The following is a 24,271-nucleotide window of genomic DNA, read 5'->3' on the forward strand; positions in this document are numbered from 1 at the left end:
CAATATTCAAGAAGCAATTCACCAACCGAAGTGACACTTCATCCCATCTAAAGGTTTTCTTCTGTGTTTTCTTGAGGATTGTACAATACTGTGCCTGTGAGAAATGGAATGATGCTGCATCCACAATCCAGCTTATTATACCTTGTTTATAATGCTTCCTTCATTAAAGGAAAACACAACAGTGATACTGTTTCCCATTAACAGTTACCAGAATTATAGGAAATTGATGATATTTCTGGTCAGTCACATTATACCCCACTTTCCATGATCAGATTTGTTTCATTAGGGTCTGTTGTATGTTCACCATGTTTTTCTATGGTTACAATTTGCTATAAAGAATACTAAGCTGAGAAAAATGAAGAATTCGATTTTATAGTTATCCCAGTTTTAAATTAATCAATAGATGGACTTGATTTTGAAATTCATAATAAACAGATCAATATAATAATGTCAATATGAAACCAATGCAAGTAATATAAAATTATACCATGTTTATTAAAATGTATCCCTCCAATATGGAAATCTGGTTCAGGATCATGGAAGATCTACAACCTAACGATAGATATCTGGGCACAAGGCAGGAATTAACACAGCTTGTGGTATAACTCATGTACAACAGTATCTGCACCCACTCACACTGGCAAATAGGTGGGACAATGTCCAGACTCAACACAGAAAGTGCCCAGGCTGATTTATGAACTCAGGACTAGCACAAACCACAGCACCACCCCATATACAGCATGTTGAAATATGTCAAATACAGCTTAGCCATGGACCATGAATGATGATTTATGAAAGCAGTAGACAATGCATCTCTACTCATAAGTAATAGGAGGGTCCCTTGAACAAAGTGCCCAGGAAGGGACAGCACCCATGCAAAATCAGTTTTGGTGAATTTAAAAGAATTCAAAACCTTAAATGAACAAACTGGAGTTAATTATTTTGTTAACACAGCTTAATTGAAAATGCCATTCTTTTTACTTTCAAATATTTTAACTTCCCCTTCTTTTGGTCCCTTTCCATATTCAGATAAGTGAGTTTTTTAAAACGCACAGAAAGCTATCTCCTCGGGTGACACATGTCAGTAGCAAAACAAGTCAAGTCAAGTTGGGAGCATGCACTGGTACAATGCATTACCGCACCCACTACACGACGAAACAACTTAATTTTAAGCTATTCCTCTCCTTTAGGGCTGGAACTCTCCATTTTATGATGGTAATTCATTTTGTAGAGTACTGAGATGCAGACTTTACCGTATGGTATATGACATGTCAAATACGATTTTAGATCACAAGGCTACCAGTTAAATACTGGATTTTGGAACACTGAAGAGATCACATAACCTGTAAAAAAATCTAGGACTATGTGCTTGCAAGAGATAGAACAGAATGGTTTTGTTTTATTTTCAAACATCAATCAATGCTGTTAAAGGCTCTGAACCTCATTGAATAAAACATTACTTTTTTCCCTGTAGTCACCATCACTGGCAACAAAAGTGAAGGAAAGTTATGAATAAGCTGTATAACACACTAGGGAGGCATCATGTGGTGTACTGAGTGCAGTGTTGGTCTCCATATTACAAAAAAGACATAGCAGGGGCCACACAAAGTCTAGAGAACAGCAACTGGACGATTCCAGGACTTACTTGAGGTATTAGCTTTGAAGAGAATCTGAAGGAGTTTAGTTTAAACAAATGGAGATTGAGATGTGACATATTTACATTTTTAACACATATTAGAAATATTGGTAGCATTTAGTTTAGTTAATGCAAAAATGCATCTATTACTCATTTGCTGTTATGTAACAAGACCTTAACAAATACGTCTTTGGGTCTTCATAATACAAAGCATCAGTAAAGTGTTTATACATCTCTGCAATGTGACCTACTAACAAATCTTCACTTTGGAGTGGTCTTGAGGTGGCTAAATGGAGACACGTTTCTCCTGATGTTATTAACAAATAATTGTAGCATAATGTCAATATACTGCACTTCACAGCGATGAATAACCTGGCTACTGATGTATGTATAAGTGTTATGAAGACCAAAAGAATCCTGTGTTAAGGTCTTGTTACATAACAGTAAATGATGTAAACTGGATGACTTGAGCTTCATTGTAAACACTAAAGCACACCTGAAGAGTTGAGAGATGTGAATCACCCGACACATTTTAGTATGGGGAGGAATTTTGCTGTATGTGGCACAAACCCACATGGACACAAACATAACATGCAAACTTCACAAAGAGCCATTAGTTTATTTTAATCCTTAATGAATCTGTTCATTCATTAAGGATACATTGTATTCTGACTTGATGTACTGTAATTAGGCCCCATGGGTAATTAATGTATTTTAATTCAGTCATAGAATTCTTTTTCACTCTGCAATAAATTACAAATTCTTCTAGGAAAAGTGACAGGTGTGCAGTAGCCTAACAAAACTGTGTTTTGCAACTACTGGCTTTAGCCTTACTGTTGAACCTACAACAGGTAATCAAACCTGGTCAAGCTAGACAAACAGGTCTGGGACTGCTTGGTAAAGTTTAAAGGTCCTTAAGATCATCACTTTATCCAGGTCTCTCACACCTATGACAAGGAAAAGGAGAAGAATAACTTGGTTGCCTCTCCAGACAACAGGGATAATATGCAAACTCCACACAGACAATGGAACTGAACCAGGTAAGTGTTAACCAAGGCGTTGCAAAAAGAAAGAAATGATGTGATTCAGAATGAATGCTGACAATAACTGTCACGTGGTTCCCTGCTATCGAATAAGAATGCCGGTCTCCTTCCTGTTGCAGATACTTTTGAAACAATCAGATATGAGACCATGAGATTTTTAATACAACCAGTAGATATGACTTTGCTCTGTCAGCTTATCATTAGATTTGCTCAAATTAATGTTGTGCCAAAAGGACTATGCAGAAAATAAGATGCACATGTTGCTGAAAACATTTATTCTGAAGGTGTAAAATTATTTATTTAACATTGAACCAAGCACTGAAAAACATGTTGATAAACAGAGCTCATGTGAGTCCTTAACTGCTCTTGTATATAGATTTATGAATAGATATTTTTCTATACAGTGGAACCTCGGTTCACGACCATAATTCGTTCCAAAACTCTGGTCGTAAACCAAGTTGGTCGTGAACCGAAGCAATTTCTCTCATAGGATTGTATGTAAATACAATTAATCTGTTCCAGACCGTACGAACTGTATGTGTATATATATATATATATATTTTTTTTTTTTAGTTTTTAAGCACAAATATAGTTAATTATACCATAGAATGCACAGCGTAATGGTAAACTAAATGTAAAAACATTGAATAACACTGAGAAAACCTTGAACAACAGAGAAAACTAACACTGCAATAGTTCGCGCTATAGTGCTAGGAACCGCTCTCTAAAAACACTTTTTTTAATGAGTTTTAAGCACAGGGGAAAAAATGAATATTTGAAAAATCCGTAATTTAATAAACCACCAAGAAAAGTAACATTGCAACAATGCAGGCTACGAACCGATCACTGTAAATAGAACTGAAAACAAAAACAAGCCTTCTCTACCTTATACGTCCCTCGCTCGCTCTCTCTCTCCCGCGCCTGTGTGTGTGTGCGTGCGTCTCTCTTTTGCGAACTTGGAGCGCCTGTGTGTGTGTGTGTACCGCCCTTTCGCTCACTCTCTTGCTTGCTGCACAGGAAATGCACAGGGAGAGACTGAACATGTACAAACCGAAAGGGAACCTGGCTTGTTCGTATACCGAGTGTGTGGTCGTGAACCGAGGCAAAAGTTTGGCGAACTTTTTGGTCGTAAACCGAGTTGTACGTGTACTGAGACGTTTGTGAACCAAGGTTCCACTGTATACGGAATTTTTCTCATTCAACGAGTTCAATATCTATGATGGCAGCAAAGAGTGCAACACAAGATCAAATCCTAGAATGGAGCAGGGTGCATGCAAGTCTCAATATTTTAGACACAGTCAACTGAACATATCTGTGGTAAGTTGGATGAAACTGGAATACATTAACAAAATACCCACATGCACACAAACATCACATATAACCTCCACACAGTCAGTGGACAGGCTGGGAATCAAACCTGTTTTTCTAGAAACGTGAGGCAGCAGTGGTACACACTCTATCGTTGTGCCATTCACTATACCTTTATAATATACGCCATCTTTCCATAGTAAATACTATTCCAAGCTATTTTACACGTACTGGCATATACAACAATAACATTACCATCACAGGACTGGAAGATTAAGGGATTCTTTTCACAAGTTATGGTGGGGAGAGTTCATAAACTGGCTAACTTTAAATGTTGAAGGTTTTAAACCTATTTTAACTGAAGACAAAACTTTTGACCAGTTAATGAGGAGGGGAACTGGACCCATAAACCAAAAGTATGTTGCTCTGTGACTGTGTTTCCACTACGCTGATCTACTGGAAGTATTTTTTAACAATATTTTCCCAAAAATGACATGTGCTTTGCATGTTGTGGGCATATGAACTAAATAGTTTGACATATGGACTACACGACACGAGTACCGTGAGATTTTTCATAGACATTTTTGTTATCATTTGCTATGGTCCAGTGTTGTTCTTCATAAGTGCCTATTGTACCAGAACTTTTTCTCTGCTCTCATTAAGACATGAAATTAAAACATTTTCTCTGCCATCACTAGAAATCACATGAAGTAGTACATAAAAAAAATAATTTACGGGTGGAGTATTCCTCAAAGCTAATATGTATGTTTTGGGGTTTTGTAGGATATCTAGCAAAAACATATGAACATACAAAGACCATACAGAAACCACACAAACTGGAACCAGGATGGGAATTAAAATTAGGTTCAAAGAGTTATGAAGCATCAGTACCTAAGTAGTTCGTCACAGAGCCCCTGTTAAAAGTTGGTTGATTTTTATAATTAAAAGAAGCATTCCACTCATTCATTTTTTGACAAGTTACGGTGGGGAGAGTTCATACTGACCATTTGTGAAACCAGCATCCTTAGCAATGCTCAACTAGAATGTGGACCCATGACATTTCCAATCCCCTAGTTTAAAGGCGAAGGCCTCATTCTTGATGGCACTGAGGTCATCTCACCTCTGAATCAGGCTCACTGTGAGCCCAATTATAGAACCATTAATGGGCAGTTACTATGACAAATACTGCCTTTATTTCAGTCCTCCATGAATCTGTTCAGTCATTCAGGAGAAGTTGTATTCAGACATGATGTAATTAGCCCCCATGGGTAATTAATATATTTCAGTTCAGTCAGAGGAATTTGTGTGCCAAAACTTTTCAAGAAATTGCAACTGCTACTACAAATGAGACAGGTGTGCTCCAGTATAACAGAAATGGCTCTACAACTACCGGTTTTCATGAAAAGACCCTTGCTGTTTTACCAAAAGATGACATTCAGGTTTGCATTTGAAGTCAGAGCTTTAATACGGAAATAACTTTCAGGAAGAACTCAAATCATTGCCTATCAGCACTTTTCTAAGAAGCCACTTCAAGCTGAAAGTAAAGCTTTGTGATATTGGAGCTTTCACGCTGTTTCACCACAAATATCTAATCAAAACGTGACAATTTAATGCAATGATTTCTGAGGCTTTGGTGTGCATTTAAATGGCAGATTTGAACAGGCTGCTGCCTGTGATTAACTTGCATTACGGCTGGTAGCTCTTCAGAAACATTAACTCTTCATTGGTGAAATGATGCAATGTATATCTTTACAGGTAACACTTGCTCCTCATTAAATATTCAGAGGGTATGAGACAAACAGAGCTAGTGACAATTGAGGAGCAAGCTCACAAAATGTCCCCATATTATTGAAAAAGCATCTTTCCTTCTTAATGATCATATACTGTATTGTAAATTCTCATTAATTTAGTAAAGTGTTAAAACAATGTTATGTTAATATATTCCAATATTTTGAAAGAATTTATTATTCCTTAAAATGACCAAAAATGAGATAAACGAGTTTTGGAAAGTTGGTCTTCTACTATAATTTTATAATACAAAGCAATTCTTTGTGTCTCCTTTTGGTCAGAAGCAAAATACACTCCAAAGTCTATTTACTGTACAATAAAGCACTGGATCGAAGAGCAAACAATTAGATTCTTCTAATTGTGCAGCGTGAACTCATTTAGGATCACAAAACACAACCGCATCAGAGTTTTCAAAGAGGCTCATCATGTATTGTGGTACTTTATTGGAGGAGATCTACCATGTGAAAAACCACAAACTGGTGCCAAGGTAATGACTTCATCCATCACTGAAAACACTTTGCCAGCTGGGAAACCGAAAGACTGACGGTAAAAACTGCAGTTGCCATAAGGATGGTAGACTACCTCTAAAAATGAACTGGCTAACTTTAAATGTTGAAGGTTTTAAACCTATTTTAACTGAAGATAAAACTTTTGACCAGTTAATGAGGAGGAGAACTGGACCTGTAAACCAAAAGTATGTTGCTCTGTGACTGTGTTTCCACTACGCTGATTTACTGGAAATATTTTTTAACAATATTTTCCCAAACACGCATGTGCTTTGTATGTTATGGGCATATGAACTAAATAATTTGACATATGGATTACATGGCACGAGTACCGTGAGATTTTTCATGGACATTTTTGTTATCATTTGCTCGTGTCCAATGTTGTTCTTCATGAGTGCCTATTGTGCCAGAACTTTTTCTCTGCTCTCATTAAGACATGAAATTAAAACATTTTCTCTGCCATCACTAGAAATCACATGAAGTAAGTAGCACATTAAAAAAATAATTTACGGGAGGAGTATTCCTCAAAGGTAATATGTATGTTTTGGGGTTTTGTAGGATATCTAGGGCAAAAACATATGAACATACAAATACCATACAGAATCCACACAAACAGGAACCAGGATGGGAATTAAAATTAGGTTCAGAGAGTTGTGAATCATCAGTACCTAAGTAGTTCGTCACAAAGCCCCTGTTAAAAGTTGGTTGATTTTTATAATTAAAAGAAACATTCCATTCATTCATTTTTTTGAACCCGACACAAAACAGCAACCAGGCCAAGACGGGAAGCCAATCTTTTGCAGGACATGCTTATGCACAAACAACAAATTCAGTCATATTGGATGTATACTGACTTGCCTACACATGCCTGGGCTATGGAAAGAAAACAGAGCACCTAGAAAAAAACCCAGGTCTCATGTCCTAGAGAGTTGATCCTTTAAAATTTCAATATTAATTTCAAAGAATATTATTTCATTTTAACTGGCAGAAGATGTTTCTGATGTTTTTAAAATCTGTACCTAAGTTATTATCAGATCTTAAACAAAAAATACATGGCAAAAACAAATGTGAATTCAAAAGGTGTGTAACAAATGTCAACACAGCACACAAAAAGTGCCATCCACCAGGCAGAAAAGCAACTCTGAGAAGGAAGAACAAAGTGACTCCTAGTCAAGCATAGATGGCTGTAAGGGATGCATACACTCACTGGCCACTTTATTAGGTACACCTGTTCAGCTGCTTGTTAATGTAGATATTTAATCAGCCAATCACATGGCAGCAACTCAATGCATTTAGGCATGTAGACACTGTCAAGATGAGCTGTTGAAGTTCAAACTGAGCATCAGAATGGGGATGATTGGTGATTTAAGTGACTTTGAATGTGGCATGGTTGTTGGTGTCAGACGTGCTGGTCTGCGTATTTCAGAAATTGCTGATGTACTGGGATTTCCACACACAACCATCTCTAGGGTTTACAAACAATGATCCAAAAAAAGGAAAATATCCTGTGAGTGGCAGTTCTCTGGGTGAAAATGCCTTGATGATGCCAGAGGTCAGAAGAGAATAGCAAGACTGGTTCCAGCTGATGGAAAGGCAACAGTAACTTAAATAACCACTTGTTACAACCGAGGTATGCAGAACAGCATCACAGAACAAACAACATTTGACCCTTGAAGCGGAAGGTTCTACAGCAGCAGGAGACCACACTGGGTGCCACTTCTGTCAGCTAAGAAAAGGCAACTGAGGCTACAGTTTGCACAGGCTCACCAAAATTGGACAACAGAAGATTAGAAACATGTCGCCTGGTCTGATAAGTCTCAATTTCTGCTGTGACATTTGGATGGTAGGGTCAGAATTTGGCGTCAATTTACATGAAAGCATGGATCCATCCTGCCTTGTATCAAGGGCTCAGGCTGGTGGTGGTGGTGTAATGGTGTGGGAGATATTTTCTTGGCACAATTTGGGCCCCTTAGTAACAACTGAGCATCATTTAAATGCCACAGCCTACCTGAGTATTGTTGCTGACCATGTTCATCCCTTTATGACCACAGTGTACTAATTTTCCGATGGCTACTTCCAGCAGGGCCATGTCACAAAGCTCAAATCATCTCAATATGGTTTCTTGAACATGGCAATGAGTTCACTGTACTCAATCCAATACAACTTTGGGATGTGGTGGAATGAGAGGTTTGCAACATGGATGTGCAGTCAACAAATCTGCAGTAACTACATAATACTATCATGTCAATATGGACCACAGTCCTCGAGGAATGTTTCCAGCACCTTATTGAATCTATGCCACAAAGAATTATGACAGTTCTGAAAGCAAAAGCGAGTCTGACCCGGTACTAGGAAGTGATACCTAATAAAGTGGCTAGTGGGTTTATTGTGAGGATATACATGAGACTTCTGAACAACACATGAGTTGATAGGAAAAGAAATAGAGAGTCAAAAATAACTGAAAAAAAAAGCCTTTCATTGTAGGTAAAAAAGTGTAAATGATCAAGAGAGAGATCCACATTCAAGGATGAAGGTTTCCGAAATTGCAGAAAAGGGCAAAATCAAGAGAGTATGAGGCTGGTAGAGTCCAGAACACTACATTTTAACAAAGACATAGTACGTGAATTCTACACCAGCCCAATGATCCACCCCAGACTATTGAAGGCCTAGGCACCACCCTAAGATTCCAACCACAAAGAAAGTCCAATGTTTTAAATGATACGTGATTTCAGTGAAATCACTTGTTATGAATATTTTTGCTTTATACTTACCTTAAAAACTCTGCTATAAAATTATAACTGGCATCATACCACTTGTTCTGAAAACACACAAATATCATTTAGCATGTCAATGCATTTTACCATGACAGCTGGTTGATCATTTTTCTTTCAGAATGGACAAGTGGTTTACTTCATTACCTTCATTTCCCCCTGCAAACTGTTTTTCTGCCCCCATTTTTGCAGAATTTTTTTAGGACATTTCTTTTTAAGTATCCCAAAATCAATTAAACTAACATTAAAAAGCAGTGAGTCATAAGATAAACTGAAGCTCTTTTAAAATATCATCAGATCTTAAACTCAACAAGAACAATAGTTTACCCCAGCTAAGTCTGTGCCAAAGTATGTTTCAATCCAGTGTAAACAGGACTGGGGCAGTGCCTTGGTGACACTCCCCATTCAAAATGATACAAAAAGATACCAGAAAAACAAAATATGGTTTCTTTGGTACAAAGTTCCACTAGACTATTTGGGGTTACTTGTCTATTTACTTACTTTAAAGTACCACTAACTTACAAAACACTCCCTTTTTCTTTCTTCCATCTCCCTCAAACCCATACTTCCCTCTGGAAGTTCAGTAATTACTTCAAATCATCTTCTGATTCTAGAGTTATTATACTCCTAGCAATATGGTGATTTTAAAAATCTAGCCAAGTGCTAGAATAACATCTGGGATCATTGGCGACACTGATGTTCTCTCTTTACAGACCCACATGCCCTCTTCAGGAGATGCTCAGATTATCCTGGAATAGCTTGGTTCTGCTCTACTGGGGGAGCTCTGGATGCTTCCACTCAAGCTGAAACTTTCTTTCTCTCTCTTACCAATTGACCTTCAGGGCTATCCAGCACACACACACACATGCCGTAACTCTTTTAAAACTGTCCATTGTCCTGAACTGGCAGGACAACACACATCAACAGTGTCTGCTTTTCCCTTTTTTCATTCTTTTAGGGTCTTGGTGAATCCACTGCTGTCCCTGTCTTAATTACTGTAATGTCTTTTCCTGCTTTTCTAGCAGATCATACATCAGTTCTGCTATGAATGCATGGTTCAATACACTGCTTTAGGGGATTTGAAATAGCAGCCAATGTTCTGACATAGAATCAAAGAAGAACACATTTTGAGTTCCTGCATGCCTCTGACTGACCCAGAATAAAGTGTTGGTTTCTGTATTTTCTACATTTATCAGAATCAGTTTTTCATCAATCTATTAAGATCATATGCCATAATCATATGTCTGCTTCTGGCTATAACTCGATTACTATAAACAACTACTGACTAAAATCAATTAAAAACATATTTTCATTAACTTCATATAAAAGAATCTGTGAAGCAGTTCATTTAGCCATGCATTTTTGAGTGACTGTGTCCCGCGACAGATTGGCACTCTTGTCTTGGGATTTTTCCTTAGCTTTTCTTTTAATTACAGCACAGAATAAATGAATTCTGATCCCAATCTGCTTTAGTTACATTTCCTTTAAACACATATTATATAATGTACCTATAAGCAATCCATTTAAAAATATACTGTTAAACCATATACACGATATACATATATATATATATCCCAAAATTATATACCATCACCACTACCACCACTCCTCAGTTCCTGAACTTTCCACATTGGAAAGCATAGCCTTTAGGCTGAGTTTTACAGAATTCTCTGCATATCTCATAAGCCACCAGAATAAAATGGCTTTTGCTGTGTTGTATGAAAAATCTCAGAACCATATGTCTAGCTTTACAATTTTGCATATTTCATATATAAATATTTTATATTTGATTCTTAATATACCATTATTGCAATATTTGATTTGTGATTAAATTAAATATGGTTTAGATTTCATTTATTTCTATATCATGGAATGTGGCAATCCTATTGTTTTGACTGCCCATCTCCATTACCTGTGTCATCACCAACATTTTGAATTTCAATAAATAATAAAGTGTAATTTTCTCCTGCACTTACCTGAACTCTCTTTGTATAACTTCATATCCCAGAATGAACAGGAACATCTTTTGTACCTATAATCATTTCAGAACCACTCTACGGAATGTTTCAAAATCTATTAGATCCATGTTTGCACTTTAGAAATTCCATAATTTACTAGAACTATTGCTTTTCCTCCCATTAATTTCCCTTGTATAAAGGTTCCTAAATATATCTGACCCATCTTTCTACTGTTAAAAGATTATAAACATTTTCCTGGAAATGTGGGTCTCAGAATCTCTTAGAAATGATCAAATCTTATCTACCTATACCTTCATTGTTGTGTTGGAAACCTATGAAATTTTAATAGACCTTCACTCACTAATTGTCGTTTCTGGAATGATTCTAGATACGATATGCAAAGTGTACCCAATTTTTTTTACTCTACTTTCTTAAAGACTAAGCTTTTTTGAATGAAAAAAATCTTGCACTGCCCCATAAATTATAATAAATAAAACATATGCCATCTGAAAGCGGAGAAGATACAGTTTAGTTGAAGAAGACATGCTTAGCTATTGCACATATGGTAGCTTTTGATGGATATTGCTCTTCTAGATTTAAGGCCTTCTGTGTCTGTGTATTAGTATATATTTATTTGAAAATGTATTTGCTTTTACTGTACATACAGTACAATGTCATCCAAGTGAAAACCCCTTTGAATCATATGAAGTATATCATTTATTAAAGTAATGCTTTGTTACTCAAAAAACAATAAGAAATAATATGATTATAGCACGCGTGCTATATAATCATAATGTGTCTGGAATGTGTCAAAATTTATCAAGAACTGTATTTTCATATTGAAAGGCCCAGAATCTTATAAGAGCGAATTTCCATCCTTATATGTTTCAAAAACTAGCTGGATCAGCTTGGCTTTTGCTGTTGTTTTTTGCAGACTACTTTTCAAATCATACTAATTCAAATGCAGGTCTTGACAGCACGAGTTCCACCAAAGCAAGCAGCCTATGGCAGCAAGATAAATGTCTTTAATGCAGAAGTGGCACACTTACCAAATTGAGAACCTGCCAATTTTACTGTACTCAAAATTGTAGATCTCTACATTTTTTTAATGCAACCTGCCTATGCTGATTGGTTTACCAAAAAGCTTTACTGAGAGTAATCTTGTGTAACTCGGGTCTAAAAGCCATTTACAGCATCCAATCTATAATTACTTGGAAATGGAATAGCTATCTGTTTCTTTGTGTTTGGGTACTCAAAATCATGTTGTTAGAAGAAAGAAGAAAAACAGCTTGTTTCCCACTTTTCCAAGAAGCAGGAATGTGTGCAGACTGTTAGAATGGACAACCCAATTACTTCCCCTAAGACGATATTTCCAAAAGTCCACTTATTTGACAGGATTAATGAGGTACACAAAGCAAAGAAAATCCATATTTACTATTTATTACTTTACTATTAAAACAATTATAGGAACTGTACTTCTGGTGTTTAAGTGAATTCTTCCTTCCTTCCATTTTCTCAATTCACGTTGTTGACTACAGGGAGCCAGAGCCTCTGGCAATATCAGACAGAAAGCAGACCCCAAATCTAGTCTGAGAATCGGGCACACTCACATATACACTAGCAATGGAGTTCCAAGTGCACTAAAATACAAATATTGCTTCTAAGAGCTGGCGCCCTTTAGAGTTTTGACTAAACTAAAATACTAATATTTCTTCAAAGAGTTGGGTAAGTTGTGGGGTGTTGGGTTGCTTACAGCACAAGGTGCCAGTATGCAATCAAATTAACTTCTTGGGATTCTTCAGGATTTTATTAATTTAAAACATTAAACCTAGTAAGATAACGCTGGTACAGTTCCATTTTAAATACTACACAACACTAATACACATGTACCAACATTCAGTTGTAGCAGGACAATTTAGAGTCAACAATTAACTTAACAAGTGCTCAGAGTAAACCCATGCGACCATGTAATAGCAGTAATAGCAGCCCTCACAAAATTCATCTAAAGACCATTTTTAACAAGATGCAGCTTAGCAAATACAAAACAAATTAAGAAAGGGCTAAACTGCTTCTAAACTGAAATTCTTCAAGTTGAACACGAGAAAAAAAATCCTTGGGAAGAATGGTTGGAATGTCAAAATCGATTGATATTTTAAAAAATATCCTCTCTGACCTGTAATTTATGGAGCTCTGGATTCTAACTCATAACAAATAAAATTATTTTTTTTCTTACAAACATGCCCAAAAGTAAGAGGATGGAATGACAAATGTTTTATTTTTCCCTACATAAAAATATTTCTGGCTTCTTGGGATTCTGAATCTGCAGGATTTTATTCATTTAAAACATGAAACCTTTGCGCTCCAGTGCTTTCTCGCTGCAAAATGAAACAAAAGAAATAAAGTTTGGCCAGTAAATGCAGTACTATTATGTACACCAAGAGTCAGAGACTAATGGTAATGCTTTTTACTTCAATTTAAGTAGGCAGAAATAAAAATGACAGTTTTCATGCAAATGAACTACATCTTTGCTGCATACATTTGAAGAAGAGATTTATACAGTTTAATTTAAAAACATCACCATATATATACCCAAATAAAACAAGAAAGAAAAAACACAGGTTATACTTTATTGCTACATGATCATACAATCTACTTAGAAATGGTTCATTATATGAAAACAAAGGAGCATATGAGTTGACCATCAACGAAGGTTAGATGTTTTATCCCTATTAAATTACTGTTTGAAGATTATTTTTGATAATGACAATACAGTACATGTAATTATAAAACAATGTACTATGATATGGGCAGTTAGCAGGCAATGCCACATCGCCAAGAAGGTCATCCTAAAAACTAATAAAATTATTCAGATTTAAAAGATTACATTTTGGAAAGCGGTCTGTTCCTTCTTGGGGCAGTGTTTAATAATGCTCCTCACAACTCCAGGGACCTAGCTTCATTTTTTTGTTTAAAACTATCTGCATAGATCTTGCAGATATTTTGGCTAGGCTGAAGGGTGACTCTATTGGTAAAGTATGAGTGAGTATGGGTGTGAGCATTAGTGTGCCATGTGATGGACTACTGAATTATTGTCCCTTTCAGGGTACAATGCATCAGAAATGGACACTGCCGCCATCCCCCAACTCATGTAATGGGCTTAAAAATACATTGGTGGACTGCTTTCACAATAAGATACTATGTTCTAGATTGCAAATAATTCTTCTGCTTGGTCTATGCTGGGTTTTCCACATATGAATACTGCATTATGCCATTTACTAATGTAAAATGAACAATCCACAGCATTGAGCTGCATGAATACAAACAACCTGTTTATGTGAATACAGTGTCAGACAAGCTTATGGGCACATTTTATTACTTGAGTCTTGCTTAATGGTGATAACACATTTTTGCAATCTTGTAAGCTCCTGCATTTGTACTCCTTTTCTTTTTTTATTGGATTTTTGATTAAGGCTTAAGCCATTTCCAGTTTTTTCAAATTCATGCTTACCCATGCCTGGTTAACACAAATTTCTCAGTATTTTGCTATTTTTATATCCTGATTTGCCCCAGTGCTAATATTTAGTTATTTGCTTACATAAATAAGATTTTTTGCATTCTATTATCATTTATGAAGAAAAAAGCATTTTCAATAATATGATCCATTTATATGTGAAATATTACTTTAACATGAATGTTAAAGGAAAATCAACTGGAGTCAAGCCTTACATAGTTTTCATTGTCTTGGCATGCACTCATTGTTTTTGATATTCATTCTACATAAGGCCCGTTTCAGCTTGTGACTGCCCACCACTATTACACATTTCAAAAGAATACTCCTGAATCAAAATCTGATGCTGTGGAAATTAACTTTATTAAAATCTGCTGGATTAAGTGACCTGGGGCCTCATGTATAAATGGTGCATACACACAAAAATGTTGCGTATGCCCGTTTCCACGCTCAAATCGCAATGTATAAAACCTAAACTTGGCATAAAGCCACGCACATTTTCACGGTAGCTCCAACCTTGGCATACGCAAGTTCTCTGCTTGGTGTGCTGTTGTTCCTGGGTGGTTTCCCTTTCTTTTTTACATCCACAACGCCGGCTTTATCAAATACACTGAAATTATAACCGCATATTGTTCATTAGTTTAAGGCATCGGATTGTAATTAACCTGTAACAATATAATGGTCCACGGAATGGCCAAACTATTCTAAATACCATAGCTGCTTTAGCGTTGTTATTCTCACTGCACCTTCTTCTTCTACTTTCAGCTGCTCCCGTTAGGGGTTGCCACAACGGATCATCTTTTTCCATATTGCTCTCACTGCACCACTCGGAGCAGCTGATTGGAAAGAGAATTACTAGTATACATCATCAAGCACATGCTGTCTCAGCCATTCGCTATTTGAACTGCTCTCATCTGACAAACACTTCAGAGCCTTTCCTGTAGGGACCTTGTGGTTCAGAAACAGTTTCATCCCAAGAACTATAAACGCACTCAATCAGTCCATCAAGTGCTCCTTATAGAACTGTTTGTATTTACATGTACAATTACCTCACTGTAAACTTGCAATACAGTTATAATATTGCACAACCTGAGCCACTTTATAAAGCGCGTATTTACATATGATGACGATATCATTTTTAAGATGAAATGCAGCAAAATATGTTTATTACAGTATACAAAAAAAATGTTACCATCATTTAAATAATCTATATTGTTGATAATTAAACATGTGAGGACACAGTGGCGCAGCGCTAGCTAGTTCAGGGATTGTTCCTGCCTCGCGTTCTATTCTTGCTGGGGCTGGCGCGACACTGGAAAGATAGATGGATAGAATAATTAAACATGTACTACAAAGATATTTCAATGTTCCTTAAAAGTTTTGAAGAATCTGCATTCTAAGTTTACAGATGACTTGACATCTATTACAGAGCTGATTGTGTGGCGATTGATTACTTGGAGAAAGAAAGGAAGGACAGGAATTGGGGGTTAGTACGTTTGAAAGAGACAGTACTGCTGCAATAAATTATTTCATCGAAGGTCATGCACAGCGCAGCAAGCATCTTGTGGGAGGCAGGAACAATCTGTGGGCGAGACGCCTGCTTGTCACTATCACTGCATCATTGTGTTCCCATGTTTAATAGCATGCTTTAATTCCTATCATCATGAAAATGATATCAAGTATACATCTCAGTATTTTAATTATTCAGAGAGCTGTAATATCATGAATGTAATGGATTCTGTGTCCTGTCGGAGGAAGAGAAAGTCTGTTTAAGAAGCACATAGTGATTCACACACATAGAACACATAGAAGAACACAAACAAAACAAAGTATTTAATGTGCTACTTTAGTTACAATGGTATTTGTGAGACTAGTAAATGAAACGATTTAAAGATGAAGTTTATGATGTTCTACTTTAATGACAAAATAAAATATGTGATTGAAGTGGAAATTTCGAGATTAAAGTTGGCATTTCAAGCTTTTTTCCCCACTGTGTCCCTATTTTTTTTTCTTTTCTCTGTACCCTAATAAGTTTTCATATGACACTCAGACGGTGGGCTATGACTCGCCTTTTCACGGCGACTTTGATATCTGACCGCTTCTTTTTTATTTCGGGCACTGTGCATCCTTCTGAACTTGAGCTTTTGAGTTTCTCCGACACTCTATGTCACTCGATCAACTTCCTTTTGTTGATTATACCACTGTTTAAACCAACAAATAGTAAGTTTTTCCTTGCCTCCACTTGGTATTCGCTGAAATTCTTCTATTTTCCTCCGTGTCTTTGCCATTGTCTTTTCACAGAAGGCTGAACTTAAGGGCTATTCATATTGCTTTGCATATTCAAAGAGGCATAATTCTAGGAGGATTTGGGGTGGGACAACAGGCGTGTGCAAGTGCGTTACTTTCACGCTCACCGGGATTTATGTAGAGGAAGAACATGGAAGTTGGCGTTCGCACAGATTTATGCATCTGGATTTTTTTGTGCGTACGAACATTTCCGCTTTTGTCTGTATGCCCTGTTATAGTGCGAATTCTACGCATGGCATTATACATGAGGCCCCTGGTGCCTTGTGACCCCCAAAAGAGAATAAAGTAAAGAATAGGCAGATGTTTTCAAAGTACATACTGTACAGTTTATATGATTTATTAATGATATTTAGCAGAAATTTATGGGGTGTAACTTGATGTACAAATATCTATGTGAAACTTTCTCTACATGAGCTGATCTCCGAATACATCAGTTTTCCTTACATATTTCAAAGACATGTACATTGTGCAAATTGAAACCCTACACTGGCCCTGTGTGAGTGACTGTAAGCATGTTGGGAGTGTGGCTTCTGGTGGACTGGTACCTTTTTCAGGACTCCTTGTGCAGGACTGGCTCTTGCTGTTCTCCAAGAGCTGCTTCAGCAACTATGAGTCTGAACAGGGTTAAGAAGATTCAATAACAAATTAATCTGTACATATGAAAATGGCAATGTTTGGCTTGTGTTCATTTAAAAGTTGTTTTGATTTTGGATAGAAAGCAATTTAACACACAATAACGATAATATAATTAATAAACATTTGCCATATTTTTCACAGTATGGGGCAACATGGCATTAAAGAAGTTGGTGTTGCTGCCTTTCAGCAACTCAAATTAAGCCCAAGTTCCTTTTAACTTTCACCCCTTGTGGATTTTCTCTCTCAATGATGTGTGTGTCAGGTGGATTGACAACTCTGAACTGGCTGTGTGTTCATGCGGGTAAGCATAACTTGCAATGGTTTGGCATTCTCTCCAATGTTTGTGCCTAATTCTGTCAGAAAATCTCAGCAATGTGGGGCTCTATTTGAAATGAATAAGTACAGAAAACAAAGTGATAAAAGGAGAACTTAAAGGGAAAATGAGAATGAAATCAGGACCCGATGCTAAGTTTCCTGTCTGTACTTGTTTATAAGCTATACATCTTGGCCAGTTGTGCCCATGAGTGACCATAGTAGCAAGGTATGTCTGTAGGTCTTATTGAAGTTGTTGTTTTAATTGTTTTTGAAATTTTGCCTAATGTATTGCTTTCTCATTTATGCCCTAGAATAAGGTTTCGCAGCAAGCTCCTAATTTGGGCTTTGTTATTTAGCAATACCCATTTAACCCTATTTCTGTTCTAGAGTTTTAGCTCAGACAACTGTACTCTGCCTCTGTGATGTTCTCATTGATGGTGAAGACGTGGAGATGGTGAGGACATACAGATACCTTGGGGTGCATCTGAATAGCAGGCTTAAGTGTAGTACCAACACACAGGCTGAACACAAGAAGGCTCTGCTTCCTGAGGTCGTTGGCAGGCCCAGCTGAACAAACAGCTCCTGTGGTAAATTGTAACTGAGCTGCTTAGGCGTTCGTGATTGCAGGGCAAGTAGCTGATTATGGGAGTATTTAATACACCCCACTTTTATGTTCTTAGTGTCTCTTGCTGTTTCAGGTGTCACAGACATAAGGCAGCCTTCCTCTTCGTGACTCCATCCGAGTTCACAGCCCATTTGAATTGCAGGCAACACAAGCCGGCGCCTGGGTTTGCATGCATTGCAGTTTGTCGTTAAATTTAAAATCCATTTAAAATATAATTTATCCGATTCCTAGTGGCTACTATTAGTGACAAGCCAGATCAAATCTAATTTTAAATAAGAGTAGTAACCAGGAAACAATTTCAGAAAAAAAAAAAAAACGAGAAATACAGAGCTTCTGTAAGTTGTTTATACTAACAGTCAAAAGGCTTCATAATGAGTGACCCTCAGCCAAGGAGGTATTGTTTCCTATGTACTGAATGGTACTGAGCTGGTCTGCCAGACATCTTAACAGACAATGATGTTATGTGCAATATACTGTGCTAACATACTGTGCCAATGACTGACATACTATACTGTGAAACGGTTAACTTACAAATATGTGCAATTCTAATCACTTCACACTTACATACATACACTTTGTTAATTTACTTGTGGATAATTCTTATATGTGTGGTTTTACCTTGTTGGCATACTCAAGATTATCATGACTACATTGTACTATTATATTCATATTTGTGCCTTTTGTTTGTCTGCTGCTATAACTCTGCAATTTCCTTCGGGACTGATGAATATTCTATCTATCTATCTATCTATCTATCTATCTATCTATCTATCTATCTATCTATCTATCTATCTATCTATCTATCTATCTATCTATCTATCTATCTATCTATCTATCTATCTATCTATCTATCTATCGCACTCTAGTGGCATGTAAGAAACCTTGCAAAGAAGCTTCATTGTTAATCAACCTGATTTATATCAGTTAAACTCAGCTACTTAATGCAGGCAGAAGACTCTCCCCTCTATCCTCAATGAAGTGTTTTTGTAACTTTCCTTTCAGCACCTCCATAACCACAGTAGGCAGTAGCACTCACTTTGGACAGGGGGTCAGGACACTACTCAAGATCAGGCTGTCACCTTCCTCCATTGATCTAAGAGAGAGGTTTTACTTTACACTATGTGACGTACAGTATCTTGCTGTTTTGGGTTGATTAGTCATAATAAAATGACTAAACTTTGTTTCAGGAAATGGAGTGCATAACCAGCCAGCTTTACAATTTCTCACCCATTCAGCCTGAAAATATTTTATGATTTCCTGAATGGAGAATAATGTGTTACAATACTCTGCACCAGTATAGCCATACATATCTCTCATACTGCAAGAATTAGTCATATGCCTTGAAATTTCTTATGATGTCACCAAATAACAACTAAGGAATGCATTTTCCTGGCACACTGCAGCAGCATGGACAACTTGAATGAGGGAAAGAATTATCTATATTTGCAGAGAAGCTTGTATGCTTTTGTTCACAGACATTTACAAGTTCATTATACATTTGTACAGTATGTACTTTGTTAACATTAATCTTATTAAATCAGTAGTAAGGTCTCTGTAACTTTCAACACCTACTGTATTGTCTAATGTTCAACCATTTTCATTAATTCATTAACTATTGGCATTATCTCATACAATTTCAGCAGCAAGAAAAAGATGAGCAATTAAAGGTTCATCCATCTACAATGCCAGCTTAATTCAATTTCAGCACTGAGGGATTCCATAGTAAATGGTGGAGGAACTGGGCACAAGGCCACTTACACATACAATTACTTTTACTCACACTGGACCAGTTTACAGTCACCATTTAATTTAAGCTATATATCTTTGGGAGAACAGCCAGAAACCAAAACATGCTGATTGAGCAAAATAATGGCTATGGCAGGATTCCAGCTCAGTCTCCTGAAAACATCAACAAGTGGACCTAAGCACTACTCTGCTTTGACACCTTGTTTAATGAAATTAAATTTGGTAACTGAAGATACTTTTTTATTCAGATATTATTTTCTTTTTTGTTGTGAACACTATACTATTACAAACATTTTTATGCAAGGAATTCAATATTTATTGTACCTGCTTATTTCATTTTTTTCATCTTGAGTGGGACAGAGTTTGTCCTGGCAAATTCTGGCAATTCCAGACAGTAACTTTACACAAATGGTGAAAAGACTCCTTTTGAAATGAGGTACCATAATCAACCACTTCTTCATCATGTTATTTTGCTTAATAATAAGTTAATAAGTTCATTAAGTTCATAAGTTAATAAGTTCATTATTTCATGTAAATTACTAAATGCTTTTTTTCCAATACAAAAGCCAATCACAAGGACCATTATTTCAAGGAGCAATCTTTTACAGATTTGCAACTGTTCCACTTTGAAAAATTGCCCCTTTTTGTTTCCTCTAAGCATACTAAATGTTTGCCCAGCTAAAAGTTCCCAGATACTTCTATGCCATATGACAAATTATGCCAATGCATATTATTCAGTTGTTAAAGAGTGAGTAGTAACTTGATTAATATACACTTAAGACTAAACATAAGGCAAAACAGAAAAACATGGATAAAAGAACAAAAATGGAAATTGTTTGAAGAACAATGTGCAGTAATAATTTTCCCCTAAATAACACAACCTCCATTGTAATTAAAGGATACATCTGTTAATGAGATTCTGCAATGGCATTTTAATGGGTTGTGTGGTTCCTCATAGGACCTTTGCTTGACAAAGAAACATTTTATTCTGTGAAGGGTTCTTTTCTTATGAAATTAGTTCTTTGAACTTTGAAAAGTGTCAGATATGTGGACAAAACAGAAATCTTTAATGAATGGTGGGACGCAAACCTGAAGTGTGCCTATGTTATTGTCTGTAGCAACAGTTTTCTAAATACATGACACCATGGGTATTCACATATCTGCTACCAGATGTTCATGGTTATTTATGGAGCCTATACAAATAAAGGTTCTATCTGGAACTTTCACGCAGATGATTCTTTTGGAAACCCAAAATAGTTACCCTATGGCAGGGGTGGGCAATGTCGGTCCTGGAGAGCTGCAGTGGCTGCAGATTTTTTGTTCCAACCCAGTTTCTTAATTAGAAGTCAATTATTGCTGAAGAAGCACTTATTGCTTAAGTGACATTTTGATGCTTCATTTTAGTTGCCTCGCTTGTTAAGGATCCTCACCCTTAATTGCTTATTTCAATCTTAAACAGCTGCATTCAGTGTTTTTAATAGCTCCTTATTTAGTAATAAGATGTAAATGACAAAGCAACCAGCAGTTCTCAATCTAGCTTGTTTCCATTTACAACTGTATGTGTTCAACATGCACTGTTTGATTTAATAAAAAACTTAATAGAAAAATGTGACAGACTGAAAATTATACGTTTTAGGCTTCAACTCATTTGGATGACATCCATGGAAAGGAAAAAATCTACGATATAAGAACCTTACATTGCAGACTAACAGGCCGTAAAATTAAATAAGGCCTGAGATTGACAAGGATTGGTTTCTAATTAAGCAGCTGGGTTGGAATGAAAACCTGTAGCCACTGTGGCTTTCCAGGACCGACATTGCCCACCCCTGCCCTATGGCATCATCCCGAAGAACCACTTTGACACTTTTACTTGTATGATTGTCAAATAGGAATGGTGCTATGTGGCCTTGAAAAAGTATGCATATGAGTTAAATTCCTTATCCACTTGAGACTCACTGATGGTCAACATGAGACCAATTAAACAAGATATTGGGATGGCTGATGCTTTTAAGAATTTGACATAATAATTTTTGAACAAATTTGTTTCAAAAGTGAAAACTATTCAGCATGTTCATGCCAACTTCACAAAAAAAAAGTTTCTTTGTAAATTTAAAGAATTAAAGTTCTGTGGTTATCTATCATGTAACACACATAATTTGTATCATACACTCTGAATGTGCAAATAACACAATAAAAATGGTGACATTTGCACAAACTGGTAAAAAATATTGCCTTCGCCATTTACACGTCATCATTTATCAGCTGGCAAACTGCCCCTCGGGAAACGAGAACACTATTTTTTGCAGAACTCAAATAAATTAATTTTTTTTTTGATGGCACAAAATGTTGCCTTAAGTTTTTTATTTATTTTCTGTTAATATTTCCTTTGAGCGGATTGTACTAGGGCGGCGCGGTGGCGCAGTGGGTAGCGCTGCTGCCTCGCAGTTGGGATACCTGGGTTCGCTTCCCAGGTCCTCCCTGCATGGAGTTTGCATGTTCTTCCCGTGTCTGCGTGGGTTTCCTCTGGGCGCTCCGGTTTCCTCCCACAGTCCAAAGACATGCAGGTTAGGTGGATTGGCGATTCTAAATTGGCCCTAGTGTGTGCTTGGTGTTTGTGTGTGTCCTGCGGTGGGTTGGCACCCTGCCCGGGATTGGTTCCTGCCTTGTGCCCTGTGTTGGCTGGGATTGGCTCCAGCAGACCCCCGAGACCCTGTGTTTGGATTCAGCGGGTTGGAAAATGGATGGATGGATGGATTGTACTAGGAAAGATACAGTGAAACAGCAAGTTGGAAGCACAAACAGTTTCTCTTTGGTGTCTTTGTTGTGTTGTCTTTTGGTTCATTCACACTTGGTTGCCAATACCTGCAATCAATGTAAAATCACAGATATGGAGGACAAGCGCTTGATTCATATCTTTTTCCATCTTTAACTGATTCAGTCATATCAAACGTATGAGATCAGACACTGCATTTTTTTTTTATTATGCTATATTTGCTCGATGTCTTTATTCAAGGTGACTTATAAAATGAGAACATTATGCTATTGACTATTGGAGAAAGTGCAGTTCAAATGACTTACTCAGTCAGGCCTTTACAGTGAGTCAGATGTGGGAATAAAGTGGCAGACTGATGGTTTAAAAGAACAATACCTTAGCCACTACACTACACATCCTGTAGAACTAATCTATCAGCATAATGCTTTAATCAATTTAACCTTCTTTTCCAACTGAAGGATTACGGGGAGATAAAGCCTACTCTGAGTGGGACACTTGACAGGCATAGGCATTACTCAGTCCTACCAGGGCAATTTCGAGTTGCCTAGTAAACTTAACATACAAGTTTATGGAATACTGGAGGAATCTGGAGGATGTACTTGACAAAGTTTGAAAGACAAGCAGCCCATTGAAAAACAATTTTTTTTTTATTTCTAAACTGCACCTTGCAACATAAAGTATATTTTCTCCATGCACATATAAAAATCATTGAATATTAACCAACAATTGGTGTAAGTTGTGTGTATCACATCTGATGAAAGGCATCCTTGTGAGGTTTTGCCTTTTGCATAATTTTAAATTAAAAATATATAAAACTAAGTTTGCTATTATTGGCATATTTAAATGAATTAAATGATACAGTAGCTAATTCAATGACTTAATTTGAATTGATGGTATTTGCTTAGAGAATGTACCTCCATAGGATTCTTCTATGCATTACTCCAGTTTATTAATTCACATAAAAAGTGCCCCTTAAGTTTTAGCTTTTAAATCCTGGATGAAGACTCACTACTTTAGTCTAGCATACCCTGAATAGAGCTGCTGATTAGCTGTACATATTGCATCTTTGTTAGTCATTTCTATGACAGTAAAAATGAATCATTACTAACTCTTCTGTATTCTTTTTTTCTTCTTTGGATGTTGTTGTGACAGTTGGCGCCACTGCTCTACTGCCAAGCTGCTTTGCTGCCCATGGAAAAGTCATCTCAGATACTGGTAGCCTTGGAATTATTGGGTGGAAAGATTCTGCCATCAAATTCAACGGCCCAGCACAGACTCTATTAGAGAATGCCCAGGAGGGGGTGGACATCTAGTGGGCCGAAATTTCCAGGACTGTGTCTGACTTTTTTTT

At 36.8% G+C, this 24,271-nt stretch overlaps 1 protein-coding gene across 7 annotated transcripts in view; it reads right to left on the reverse strand.

Moving 5' to 3' along the window:
* ncam1a (neural cell adhesion molecule 1a) overlaps positions 1-24,271 on the reverse strand; it is a 765,634-nt gene that overhangs the window by 27,201 nt on the left and 714,162 nt on the right. The gene's annotated exons all lie outside the window — the stretch shown is intronic.

Source organism: Erpetoichthys calabaricus, chromosome 9, assembly GCF_900747795.2.
Source record: "Erpetoichthys calabaricus chromosome 9, fErpCal1.3, whole genome shotgun sequence".
NCBI lineage: Eukaryota > Metazoa > Chordata > Cladistia > Polypteriformes > Polypteridae > Erpetoichthys > Erpetoichthys calabaricus.